The sequence below is a fragment of the Salmo trutta genome, chromosome 16 (assembly GCF_901001165.1).
Source record: "Salmo trutta chromosome 16, fSalTru1.1, whole genome shotgun sequence".
NCBI lineage: Eukaryota > Metazoa > Chordata > Actinopteri > Salmoniformes > Salmonidae > Salmo > Salmo trutta.
Window position 1 is genome coordinate 8,617,373 of NC_042972.1, and position 13,241 is coordinate 8,630,613.

At 41.1% G+C, this 13,241-nt stretch overlaps 1 protein-coding gene and 1 long non-coding RNA gene across 2 annotated transcripts in view; one reads left to right on the top strand and one right to left on the bottom strand.

Moving 5' to 3' along the window:
• LOC115151165 (glutamate receptor-interacting protein 2) overlaps positions 1-13,241 on the top strand; it is a 433,702-nt gene that overhangs the window by 135,060 nt on the left and 285,401 nt on the right. The gene's annotated exons all lie outside the window — the stretch shown is intronic.
• Positions 598-2,231, bottom strand: LOC115150033 (uncharacterized). The gene is made up of 3 exons (XR_003867037.1): positions 2,086-2,231; positions 1,273-1,935; positions 598-1,164 (listed from the first exon to the last, which is right to left on the bottom strand). It is a non-coding gene; the product is annotated as an uncharacterized LOC115150033 (long non-coding RNA).

The following is a 13,241-nucleotide window of genomic DNA, read 5'->3' on the forward strand; positions in this document are numbered from 1 at the left end:
AAGAGGGAGACTGCAAAATCCAGGTGTTTGCAGTGCTAGTGTTTTTAGCTAATCTGTGTATCTCACATTGTGCCCAGTATGATAGGGCAAGAACACTTTCTTAGCAGGTAATGACAACATCACAATAACAGTAGCTGTAGATGATGTAATGAAAAGTTGGAGGGTGGTTGGTAATGGAGGACATCAGGTGGATCCATGTCTGGGTGTTGGGCAGAACCCCTAGATCCTGGAGAACAGGAGCAGAGTAAAGGGAACAGGGTAGGAGACAGAGACGTAAACAAGAAAAACACACAGTTTACAGGTTAATCAGGTACGTAAAAATACAGTTACTGAATGCTTTAATTGAAATGTTTGATTAGATTTACAGTAATGTTAATGGCAGACAGAAAAGAAAGGATACACGTCTGTAATTTTTGACGTAAGAAGGGTTGGTGAGTTGTGAGACAACCTCTGGGCTGGTGTCATGACCACTGGAGTCATACACCTTAACAGTACCTACGTTGCAGCGGAGCTTACTTAAGGTGGCACAGTGGTGAGCTTTGAGATGATCTATCTGGACAAACTACTGGGCCAGTGAGTTGGCTGTGCTGTCCGGCCACAGCGAAGAGGCCTTCCACACCTGCAAAAGAGCTTGAGCATGATCAATTGTAAAATTGTCTAACCTGGAGTGTGACGGAAGGATGGCCACCCGAAGTTCCTCCATCCAGCCACAGGGAATAGCTGGCCTTACCTTCTGTCTGCCATTAACATGTCTAATCGAACATTTAATTTAAATGAAATCCACCTAGTGATGAGAACCTCACTAGTATCTTCTAGTCCAATGACTGGACTTACATGCCCCTGTTCCTCCAGTCTGACACAAGCCACCTGTGAGAACATTTGATGTATTATTGCTGTGAGGGGAGATATGTACTTTTAAACAGTTTTTGAAGGTATAGCCTACCTCAAGCTGGTTCCTCTCAGACTCATTTGGAGAGGTCAATTGGAGAGGTCATTTTTTATAAGCTCAGCACAACTACCATGTCTTGCTTCCTCTAATGTCAACCAAAGCTTAACATACTTTGTCTCATGGACTTCACCGAAGTGTAGGGTGTCAAGACTTTCAGTGGTCGACCGTCCAAATGCACCAACTGTAGAAGATTGTTGGCTTCCACCGAGGTAACCCTAGGAAGACATAAAGAGAAAAATGTCAGTGTTAGGAAAAATAAAACTAGCTTCAGGTTTTGTTGTGTGCAAATGCAAATAGTTATTATCTGAGATTTTTAGATTCACCTTAACGGATGGTGACTCCAGCTAGGAGCGAAAAAGCAGAGATGTTTCCCAGGTCTCACATTCCTTTCGTCCTTCTTCCAAACCAAGTAATTTGCCCTGATGTCGAAGCACTTGGTCCCCTTCTTGATTCTCCTCAAGTTGCTCCCCTTCTGTTTCTCCTGCACCTTGTCCATGTTAAGTCTCACCTTGATTGATAACAGAAATAAATGCAATTATATTTCATATTATTACAAATATATCTCTGGGAGGGGCAGAAAATACATTTTGACCTGGGTAACAGCCTCCACGTCCTTCTCAGTCCGTGCCTGAAGGTGGTCCTCGAAGGCGTTCTGATCTGGTTCCACAACTTCCACCACATCAGGGAGGGTTTCAGTGATCTGAAAGTACATTATACAAAAATAGCAATAGACAAACAACAACACTAAGTCAATCACACATCTGAAAGACTACAGTATATGCGATAAGTGTATATACAAGTGCATTGTTTACCTCAGTCAACAGCTGCGGCTCCCATCCGTACAGAAGACGATAGAGTGAGTACTCAGTAGAGGCCTGGAAGATGCTGTTGTTTGCAAAGAGAATTACCTTCAGGTTGTCCTACCACCGTTCCTGGTACCTTGCCCATGGCATTCTTGAGGGTCTGGTTGGTCCGTTCATCCAAACCTGGAGGAGGAGGTAGGAAAGGGATGTTTATTGACAATGTAAGATATTGAAATATGTCTGATTATGTACCATAAAAAAATGTAACAAAAAAAGTAATAAACAAAAAAAAAATACATTTTGGTGACAGAATATAACCTAGAAAATACGTACCTTGTTCCAGAGTTCATGAACTTGGTTACACAAGATGACCTCAGGAGAACCGTTGGTGTTGAAGGTTGCCTCGCCAGTCTTGTACTTGATGGGTTACAGAAGGGAATTTAGACTTCCTTCCTTCACTGACCTTAATGAGTAATGCCTCCACCCACTTGGTAAAGTGATCGGTTGCCATCAGACACCAGCTGTTTCCATTCCTGGATTTTGTGACGGTTTCGATGAAGTCTACCCCTAACATTTAAAGTGTTAGAGAGAAGATGACTTTATTCTTACCCGTATCTGTCATACAGTATGCAGATTTTCATATTTGTAAGGATACTGAAACACACACACACTCTATAATATTGAACTCTGCTGTGGTAAAATAAAGTAACCATTATAAAACAACTTATCAGGGTAAAATGTGAATTGTGGCACTTACCGTGTCATGTTGAAACAACTGATGGGCTTCAACTTCGGTGCCGCAGCCCTCATCCTCTCCAACTTCTGGCAAGCTAGACAGGTACCTTTAAGCATAAGGTGACAAATAGAATGGGATTGATAAACGAAAGGTTATTTCACTTGGCCAGCTGTCCAAATCTTTGACAATCCCATGCCAGAAGAAGCATAGGTTGATTTAGGCAATTATGCGCTTCACTCCAAAATGTCCAGCATGCATCTCGGGCAGCACGACCTCCTTCTCCTTAGTGAAAATCACTCTCCTGTCTGTCTCTGTTTCCCTCTCACTGTCATCCTTTCTTCCTCTCCCCGTTCTCTGTGTCTGTCTAACGAAGACACCTATTTAAGGAGAATTCCCAACTTGGAATTCCGAGCTGGATGACCGTTCAAAATTATCCGGAGATGCTCTGGATCTAGATAACGTTGTCCTGGATCTAGATAAGTTGTCCTGGATCTAGATAAGGTGTCCAGGATCTAGATAACGTTGTCCCGGATCTAGATAAGGTGTCCTGGATCTAGATAAGGTTGTCCTGGATCTAGATAAGGTGTCCTGGATCTATATAAGGTGTCCTGGATTTAGATAAGGTTGTTCTGGATCTAGATAAGTTGTCTTGGATCTAGATAAGGTTGTCCTGGATCTAGATAAGGTTGTCCTGGATCTAGATAAGGTTGTCCTGGATCTAGATAAGGTTGTCCTGGATCTATTTAAGGTGTCCTGGATCCAGATAAGGTTGTCCTGGATCTAGAAAAGGTTGTCCTGGATCGAGATAAGGTTGTCCTGGATCTAGATAAGGTTGCCCTGGATCTAGATAAGGTTGTCCTGGATCTAGATAAGGTTGTCCTGGATCTAGATAAGGTTGTCCTGGATCTAGATAAGGGTGTCCTGGATCTAGATAAGTTGTCCTGGATCTAGATAAGGTTGTCCTGGATCTAGATAAGGTTGTCCTGGATTTAGATATGTTGTCCTGGATCTAGATAAGGTGTCCTGGATCTAGATACATTGTCCTGGATCTAGATAAGGTGTCCTGGATCTAGATAAGGTGTCCTGGATCTAGATAAGGTTGTCCTGGATTTAGATAAGGTTGTCCTGGATCTAGATAAGTTGTCCTGGATCTAGATAAGGTGTCCTGGATCTATATAAGGTGTCCTGGATTTAGATAAGGTTGTTCTGGATCTAGATAAGTTGTCTTGGATCTAGATAAGGTTGTCCTGGATCTAGATAAGGTTGTCCTGGATCTAGATAAGGTTGTCCTGGATCTAGATAAGGTTGTCCTGGATCTATTTAAGGTGTCCTGGATCCAGATAAGGTTGTCCTGGATCTAGAAAAGGTTGTCTTGGATCGAGATAAGGTTGTCCTGGATCTAGATAAGGTTGCCCTGGATCTAGATAAGGTTGTCCTGGATCTAGATAAGGTTGTCCTGGATCTAGATAAGGTTGTCCTGGATCTAGATAAGGGTGTCCTGGATCTAGATAAGTTGTCCTGGATCTAGATAAGGTTGTCCTGGATCTAGATAAGGTTGTCCTGGATTTAGATATGTTGTCCTGGATCTAGATAAGGTGTCCTGGATCTAGATACATTGTCCTGGATCTAGATAAGGTGTCCTGGATCTAGATAAGGTGTCCTGGATCTAGATAAGGTTGTCCTGGATTTAGATAAGGTTGTCCTGGATCTAGATAAGTTGTCCTGGATCTAGATAAGGTGTCTTGGATCTAAATAAGGTGTCCTGGATCTAGATAAGGTTGTCCTGGATTGTCCTGGATCTAGATAAGTTTGTCCTGGATCTAGATAAGGTGTCCTGGATCTAGATACATTGTCCTGGATCTAGATAAGGTGTCCTGGATCTAGATAAGGTGTCCTGGATCTAGATAAGGTTGTCCTGGATTTAGATAAGGTTGTCCTGGATCTAGATAAGTTGTCCTGGATCTAGATAAGGTGTCTTGGATCTAAATAAGGTGTCCTGGATCTAGATAAGGTTGTCCTGGATTGTCCTGGATCTAGATAAGTTTGTCCTGGATCTAGATAAGGTGTCCTGGATCTATATAAGGTGTCCTGGATTTAGATAAGGTTGTCCTGTATCTATATAAGGTGTTCTGGATCTAGATAAGTTGTCTTGGATCTAGATAAGGTTGTCCTGGATCTAGATAAGGTTGTCCTGGATCTAGATAAGGTTGTCCTGGATCTATTTAAGGTGTCCTGGATCCAGATAAGGTTGTCCTGGATCTAGATAAGGTTGTCCTGGATCTAGATAAGGTTGCCCTGGATCTAGATAAGGTTGTCCTGGATCTAGATAAGGTTGTCCTGGATCTAGATAAGGTTGCCCTGGATCTAGATAAGGTTGTCCTGGATCTAGATAAGGTTGTCCTGGATCTAGATAAGGTGTCCTGGATCTAGATAAGGTTGTCCTGGATCTATATAAGGTGTTCTGGATCTAGATAAGTTGTCCTGAATCTAGATAACTCGTCCTGATCTAGATAAATTGTCCTGGATCAAGATAAATTGCCCTGGACCTGCGCAAATGAATGGCGCTGATGGGTAGCCTACCAAACTAGCTAACGGCTGTCGCTAGTGGCCTGGTGTCTATTTTCACTTTAATCACTCTCTAAAGACTTCATGATTGAATTTTAATAATCTGAACCATGAGGAAAAATGGTCATGTTTATTTATACTTTGTGACCAACTTTTTATTATTTCTTTGTTGTTGTTTTTTGTGAGGGGTTCAGATCACAGACTGGCAAAATTATTCAAAAAGTACATAAATATAGAAACGAAAACAGTATAATATATATATATATTTTTTAAGCATTCTTTGTCCAGTTTATGTTAATTATTGGTCAATTACCATGAGAATAGCAGTAATTTGCATGACAATTACCGCCTGACACAATTGTATTATCACCACAGCCCGAAATATGACATTGAAAATGATAGATTAGAACATAGAAGTAGAACATAGAACTCAACGTCACCTGATCTGTGATGGATGGATTCTAGAATCTCCATGTGAATGTAATAATCAGTGTAGAGTTGTTGAACACACCTTTGTTAGCAGTGAACCTCCACATTACATTAGGTAGAGTTGTTAAACACACCTTTGTTAGCAGTGAACCTCCACATTACATTAGGTAGAGTTGTTAAACACACCTTTGTTAGCAGTGAACCTCCACATTACATTAGGTAGAGTTGTTGAACACACCTTTGTTAGCAGTGAACCTCCACATTACATTAGGTAGAGTTGTTAAACACACCTTTGTTAGCAGTGAACCTCCACATTACATTAGGTAGAGTTGTTGAACACACCTTTGTTAGCAGTGAACCTCCACATTACATTAGGTAGAGTTGTTGAACACACCTTTGTTAGCAGTGAACCTCCACATTACATTAGGTAGAGTTGTTAAACGCACCTTTGTTAGCAGTGAACCTCCACATTACATTAGGTAGAGTTGTTGAACACACCTTTGTTAGCAGTGAACCTCCACATTACATTAGGTAGAGTTGTTGAACACACCTTTGTTAGCAGTGAACCTCCACATTACATTAGGTAGAGTTGTTAAACACACCTTTGTTAGCAGTGAACCTCCACATTACATTAGGTAGAGTTGTTGAACACACCTTTGTTAGCAGTGAAACCCCACATCACATTTGGTGTAGTCAGCAGGATTAGATATTCATATTTAACATTTAATCCTGTTAACATCAGCAAAACATGTATCAGCTATAATGTCATGTACAGGATATGTCTATAGTGTATAAACTCATGACTTAGACCATGGTAAAACCGTATGACCCACCTCATGACTTAGTCCATGGTAAAACAGTATGATGCAAAGCACCATATGTGTTTAACATATAATCCCGTTAATCCAGCAATGTATCAGAACAAATCAGACAGGATGTGCGTCTACTCACTTTGCCCATAGAACTGTGCTTACTCAACATCACAAGATAATCTCAGACTAGAAAACAGTTTATAACTCTGTAAAATAGAGTTTACTTGTTGAAATACTCTGTGTGAACTTCCCCCTCAACATGAGATAAAGTACCTATTATACAAAAAGCAGTCCTCACATGAGTCCAGAGAATATCATGGTTTGTTGAAGGAAATATTCCCAACGCACGTAGCTTTAAATAAGACCTGCATTTTTAATGCAGAGAAACAAATATTAAAGAGCCCTTTGTTTGATATATGTCTCTGGATTGATTGATGTATTAGTGAGGAACTGCTCTAGGTTACTGTACTGTTGGGATGTATAGCTTGGATGTATAGCTTGGGTGTATAGCTTGGGTGTATAGCTTGGATGTATAGCTTGGGTGTATAGCTTGTCTCACAGTAGCTGTACTGTACTTCACTACACTGCTCTTTGATATACTGTAGAATGCTGAAGGTGATCTCTTCTCAACATTGTGGAATTGAATATAGCTTGACCCCAAGTTCTGTCTTCAAAAAGTTAGGCTATGGCAGTTGGAGCATTCACATAACACTGTCATGTAACATTGTCACATAACACCATCCCTGAGTTCCTCTCTGCATTTACGCTATTGCATTTGTTCCTTACAGACTAAAGACGTTTGTTGACGTTTCCTGTTTGTCGTGTATTATTTCCCTATGGGACCACTTCCTGTTTCACTTTCTGTTTCAATTCCTGTTGCACACTTCAAATTTCTGCTACTGCAACACTTTTTTAAAAATGTATTATTATAATGCAATACCTTTAAGATTCAAAGTGCAATCCACTGTAGGTCATAAGTTAATACACACAGTTAGGCTATCACGAAGACATTATAAATATTGTATGGCTTAAAAACAAATGTATATAAATATTGAATGACTGCAATAGCACCATATTGCATATTGTCTTTGTGTGCAGTGCCAAAGCTGAGCACAGAGCAAATCCACATGACTTAACACAGGAGTTTTGCATTTAGTAAATCTATTCTGAATTGCACATTCTATTGGAGGTGAAACTGTAATACCATGTTTAGCTTTTGGCTATGGTAGATTGCTGACAGTTTGTCCTTTTTTTCCATTTGTCAGAGGAAATGTGTTTAGTGGAGGAATTTGTGGTATTTGCTTTACCAATGATCTTTTTAATGATATTGTTAAAGAGTATCTCTCTGGATGTATGACCTTGGCTAGTTCTAACCAGGGTGAGGACCACACCTGTCATTGTTCGAGTTCAGTTTATACTTTCACTAACCTATTCCTTGCTTTCTCTACCTACCTGAATACCCTTCTCTTTTCTATGTTAACAAGGAAATTATACTAATGATAAAGTTAAATTGATGTCCTTGTTCCATTTGTGTAATGACAAAAAAACGATCAACTCCATTACAATGCAATTAAGGCTGCCGGACGAGGCGGCACGCCAAGCCGCGTCCTCAGAGCATGTGCAGAGTAGCCAGCTGGAGTGTTTACAGACATATTCAATCTCTCCATACCCCAGTCTGCTGTCCCCACTTGCTTCAAGATATCCACCATTGTTCCTGTACCCAAGAAAGCAAAGGTAACTGAAGTAAATGACTATTGCCCTGTAGCACTCACATCTGTCATCATGAAGCTGAAAATCCGGTGTTTCTATGTCAAATTATTATATTTCAGTCTTCTGTGATGTAAATAAAGTGTAATTTTGGGATGCAAAGTCAAAATGTAATACATTTCAAAATGTAATACACTATATCTGACTGCAGTAAAGGTTTTAAGGATTATATCAGCTCCACATTACCCGACACCTTAGACCCACTACAATTCGCATACCGCCCCAACAGATCCTCAGACGACGCAATCCCCATTGCGCTGCTCACTGCCCCTATCCCACCTGAACAAGAGAAATACCAATGTAAGAAAGCTGTTCATTTCACTACGGCTGAGCCTCTCAACACCAGTGTGCCCTCCAAGCTCATCGCTAAGCTCAGGGCCCTGGGTCTGAACTCCACCCTGTGCAACTGGGTCCTAGACTTCCTGACGGGCTGACCCCATTTGGTGAAGGTAGGCAACAACACCTCCTCCACACTGATCATCAACATGGGGGGCCCCACAGGGGTACGTGCTCAGCCCTCTCCTGTACTCCCTAATCACCCATTACTGCGTGGCCACGCACGTCTCCAACTCAATCATCAAGTTTACTGACGACACGACAGTGGTAGGTCTGATTACCAACAACGACGAGAGAGGAGGTGAGAGCCCTGGTGGAGTGGTGCCAGGAAAATACCTCTCCCTCAATGTCAACAAAACAAAGGACCTGATCGTGTGCTATAATAGACAGCAGAGAGAGCACGTCCCCATCCACATCGAAGGGGACACGGTGGAGATGGTCAAAAACGTCAAGTTCCTCTGCGTGCAAATCAATGAGGACATGAAATGGTCCCACCACACCAACAGCGTGGTGAAGAAGGTGCAATAGCACCTCTTCAACTTCAAGAGGCTGAAGAAATTGTCCTTGGCCCCTAAAACCCTCACAAACTTCTACAGATGAACCATCGAGAGCATTCTGTTGGGCTGTATCACCGCATGGTACAGCAACTGTACCGTCCACAATGGCAGGGCTCTGGTACAGTCAGCCGAACACATCCCAGGGGGCACACTGCCTGCCCTCCAGGACATCTACAGCACCCGGTGTCACAGGAAGGCCAAGAAGATCATGGAATACCTCATCCACCCGTGCCACAGCATGTTCAACCCGCTACCATCTAAAAGGCGGAGACAGTACAGGTGCATTAAAGCTGGGACCGAGAGACTGATAAACAGCTTCTATCTCCAGGCCATTAGACTGTTAAATAATCAACACTAGCCGGCCTCTGCCCAGTACCCTTCCCTGAACTTAGTCACTGTTACTAGCTGGCTACCACCATGTACTCTACCCTGCAACTTAGAGAATGCTGCCCTATGTACATAGTCATTGAACACTGGTCACTTTAATAATGTTTACATACTCTTTTACACACTTCATATGTACACGTACAGTGCATTTGGAAAGTATTCAGACCCCTTGACTTTTTCCACATTTTGTTATGTTACGGCCTTATTATATAATTGATTGAATCTGGGGTTTTTTACTCATCAATCTACACACGATACCCCATAATGACGAAGAAAAAATGGGTTTAGATTTTTTTTGCACATTTATTACAAATAAAAAACAAAAATATCACATTTACATAAGTATTTTGGTATTTAGTATTTTATTAGGCTCCCCATTAGCTGTTGAAAAAACTCTTCCTGGGGTCCACATGAAACATGACATAATACAGAACATTAATAGACAAGAACAGCTCAAGGACAGAACTACATTAAAAATTGTAAAAGGCACACATACCACATACCATATCAATGCATACACATAAACTATCTAGGTCAAGAAGGGGAGAGGCATTGTGCCATGAGTTGTTTTTTAAAACCAGGATGGCTGTTTACTTGAACAATATGAGATGGAACAGAGTTCCATGCGTTAATTGCTCTATATAATACTGTACTCTTTCTTGAATTTGTTCTGGATTTGGGGACTGTCAAAAGACCCCTGGTGTCATGTCTGGTGGGGCAAGTGTGTGTGTCAGAGCTGTGTGTAAGTTGACTATGCAAACAATTTGGAATTTTCAACACATTAATGTTTTTTATAAAAAGAAGAAGTGATGCAGTCAGTATCTCCTCAACTCTTAGCAAAGAGAGACTGGCATGCATAGTATTTATATCAGCCCTCTGATTACGATGATGAGCAATATGTGCCACTCTGTTCTGGGCCAGCTGCAGCTTAACTAGGTCTTTTCTTGCAGCACTGGACCACACGACTGGACAATAATCAAGATTAGACAAAACTAGAGTCTGCAGAGTTTGTTTTTTGGAGTGTGGTGTCAAAAAAGTAGAGCATCTCTTTATTACGGCTAGACCTCTCCCCATCTTTACAACCATTGAATCTATATGTTTTGACCCTGATAGTTTACAATCTAAGGTCACGCCAAGTAATTTAGTCTCCTCAACTTGTTCAACAGCCACACCATTCATTACCAGATTCAGCTGATGTCTAGAACTTAGGCAATGATTGGTACCAAATACAATGCTCTTAGTTTTAGAGATGTTCAGGACCAGTTTATTACTGGCCATCCATTCCAAAACAGACTGCAACTCTTTGATAAGGGTTTCAGTGACTTCATTAGCTGTGATTGCTGATGTGTACATGGTTGAATCATCAGCACACATGGACACACATGATTTGTTTAATGACAGCGGAATGTCATTGGTAAAAAAATAGAAAAGAGTAGAGGGCCTAGAGAGCTTCCCTGCAGTACACCACACTTTACATGTTTGACATTAGAGAAGCTTCCATTAAAGAAAACCCTCTGAGTTCTATTAGATAGATAGCTCTGGATCCACGATATGGCAGAGGTTGAAAAGCCATAACACATATGTTTTTACAACAACAGGTTATAGTCAATAATATCAAAGGATGCACTGAAATCTAACAGTACAGCTCCCACGATCTTCCTATTATCAATTTCTTTCAACCAATCATCAGTCATTTGTGTCAGTGCAGTACATGTTGAGTGCCCTTCTCTATTAGCATGCTGAAAGTCAATTGTTAATTTGTTTTAAGAGAAATAACATTGTATTTGTGTTTGCTAAGAGCTGGCAGCAATCTGATAGGTTTGCTGTTAGAACCAGTAAAGGCCCATTTACCACTCTTGGGTAACGGAATTACTTTGGCTTCCCTCCAGGCCTGAGGACAAAGACTTTCTTCTAGGCTCAGATTAAAGATATGACAGATAGGAGTGGTTATAGAGTCAGCTACCATCTTCAGTAGCTTTCCATCTAGGTTGTCAATGTCAGGAGGTTTGTCTTTATTGATCAATAACAATCATTTGTCCACCTCTCCCACACTAACTTTACAGAATTCAAACTTGCAATGCTTTTCTTTCATTATTTGTTTATTTATGCGTGAATACAATGGCTCACTGTTCGTTGTTGGCATTTCCTGGCTAAGTTTGCCCACTTAGCTAATGAAGTAATCATTAAAATAATTGGCAACATTAAATGGTTTTGTGATGAGTAAGCCATCTGATTCGATGAAAGGTGGAGTTGAATTTGTCTTTCTGCCCATAATTTCATTTAAAGTACTCCAGTTGTTTCCATCATTCTTTATATCATTGATCTTGGCTTCATAATACAATTTCTTCTTCTTTTTGTTTAGTTTAGTCACATCATTTCTCAATTTGCTGTACATCAGCCAGTCAGATGTGCAGCCAGACTTATTAGCCACTCCCTTTTCCCCATCTCTTTCAACCATACAGTTTTTCAATTCCTCATCAATCTATGGAGCCTTAACAGTTCTAACAGTCTGTTTCTTAACCTCTCTGGGCCAGTGGGACGCCCACCTACTCAACAGCCAGTGTAATCCCGTGGTGCGATATTCAAATACCTTAGAAATGCTATTACTTAAATTTTACTTAAACATATGACTACTGTCATGACTGTCCTGATCAGGTCAGGATACAGGAGACCACCACCCTACAGATTATCTCCCAAAACCCCAACAGAGGAGGAGAGATCTAGGGGTCTGAAGATGTGGGGGTTTTATGACACCTCATGCCCAGAATACAGAGAAATTCCTTTGTCCTAACAATGGAGAACTGGCCTCAGAACCTTAAACATGCAATAAAGGAACTTTGGAACAATGGTTTCCGTCAGCCACAATGGTGGTTATGACGAAAAGTGGAATATTAAAATGTATGTAACTTTTGTATTGGTTTTTAAAGGTTAAGAGATGACGTTATTATGAAAACATTGTACCTTTAAGAGTTTTCCCAGTATATGCCTGATGTTTATACATTGTACGCTGTTTGGAAAATATCCAAATCAAACAGAATGTTTTGATAAAGATGAAATGTGAAGTTAGTGTCTAAAATCAGATTTTTAGCCAAATCTAAGCCTTGCCCCCTGTACTTGGTCCGCCCAGAGAATCGCCCTAAAGGCTGTTACGCCCACTTCTGACCCGAGGGTATAAGACAGGAGAGTGGAGAATTAACATAGGAGACTATTGACCCCAAGCTGCAGCCAAGGTCTAACAAAGTCGACGAACCCCAAAACGAAACACAAGGTTGAAGACAAAGAAATATTTTTCTACACGAGCTACGGACGAGTAGCTGTGTCTAAGCGGGTGAATTCAAGCCGAACCACCCAGCCTCCACTCTCCATTGAATCGTGGTATCGACACCATTCGAGCCGAAGCTGTGAGCTCTGAGCTACAGAGCTGTCTGTCCTCAGAAGACCCCTTTCCGATCAAGGGTGAGGATCAGACCACTTAGCCAAGAAGGACACTGACATCGTGAGGACAACCAGAGAGTTGCGCCGGAGAACTTCGTCATTTAGAAGCCTAAACGACCCACGCGGAGCTTCCCACCTGAGAACTACAACACGTAATTACATCATTATATTCTGACCCATAAGAGCGGCAGTTCGGGGCAAGGCTAATTTTAAATAAGCATGGCTGACAAATGAACCCAAATGTATATTTCTCTCGTGTACTTCCTTTCTTTCTCTCTCTTTAAAATCCCCATTTTGGGTAACAAGCGCCATAGTGTGTTGGCCCGTTATACTAAGTCCTAATCAATAGCTAGACTGTGTTTTGTGTATGTGCATTTTTATCATCATTTTAGCTTGCTAGTAAATAAATAATCAACTAAGATTGGTGTGGTAAATTCAGTGGTAAAGCCCGGGTCCGTGCAGATT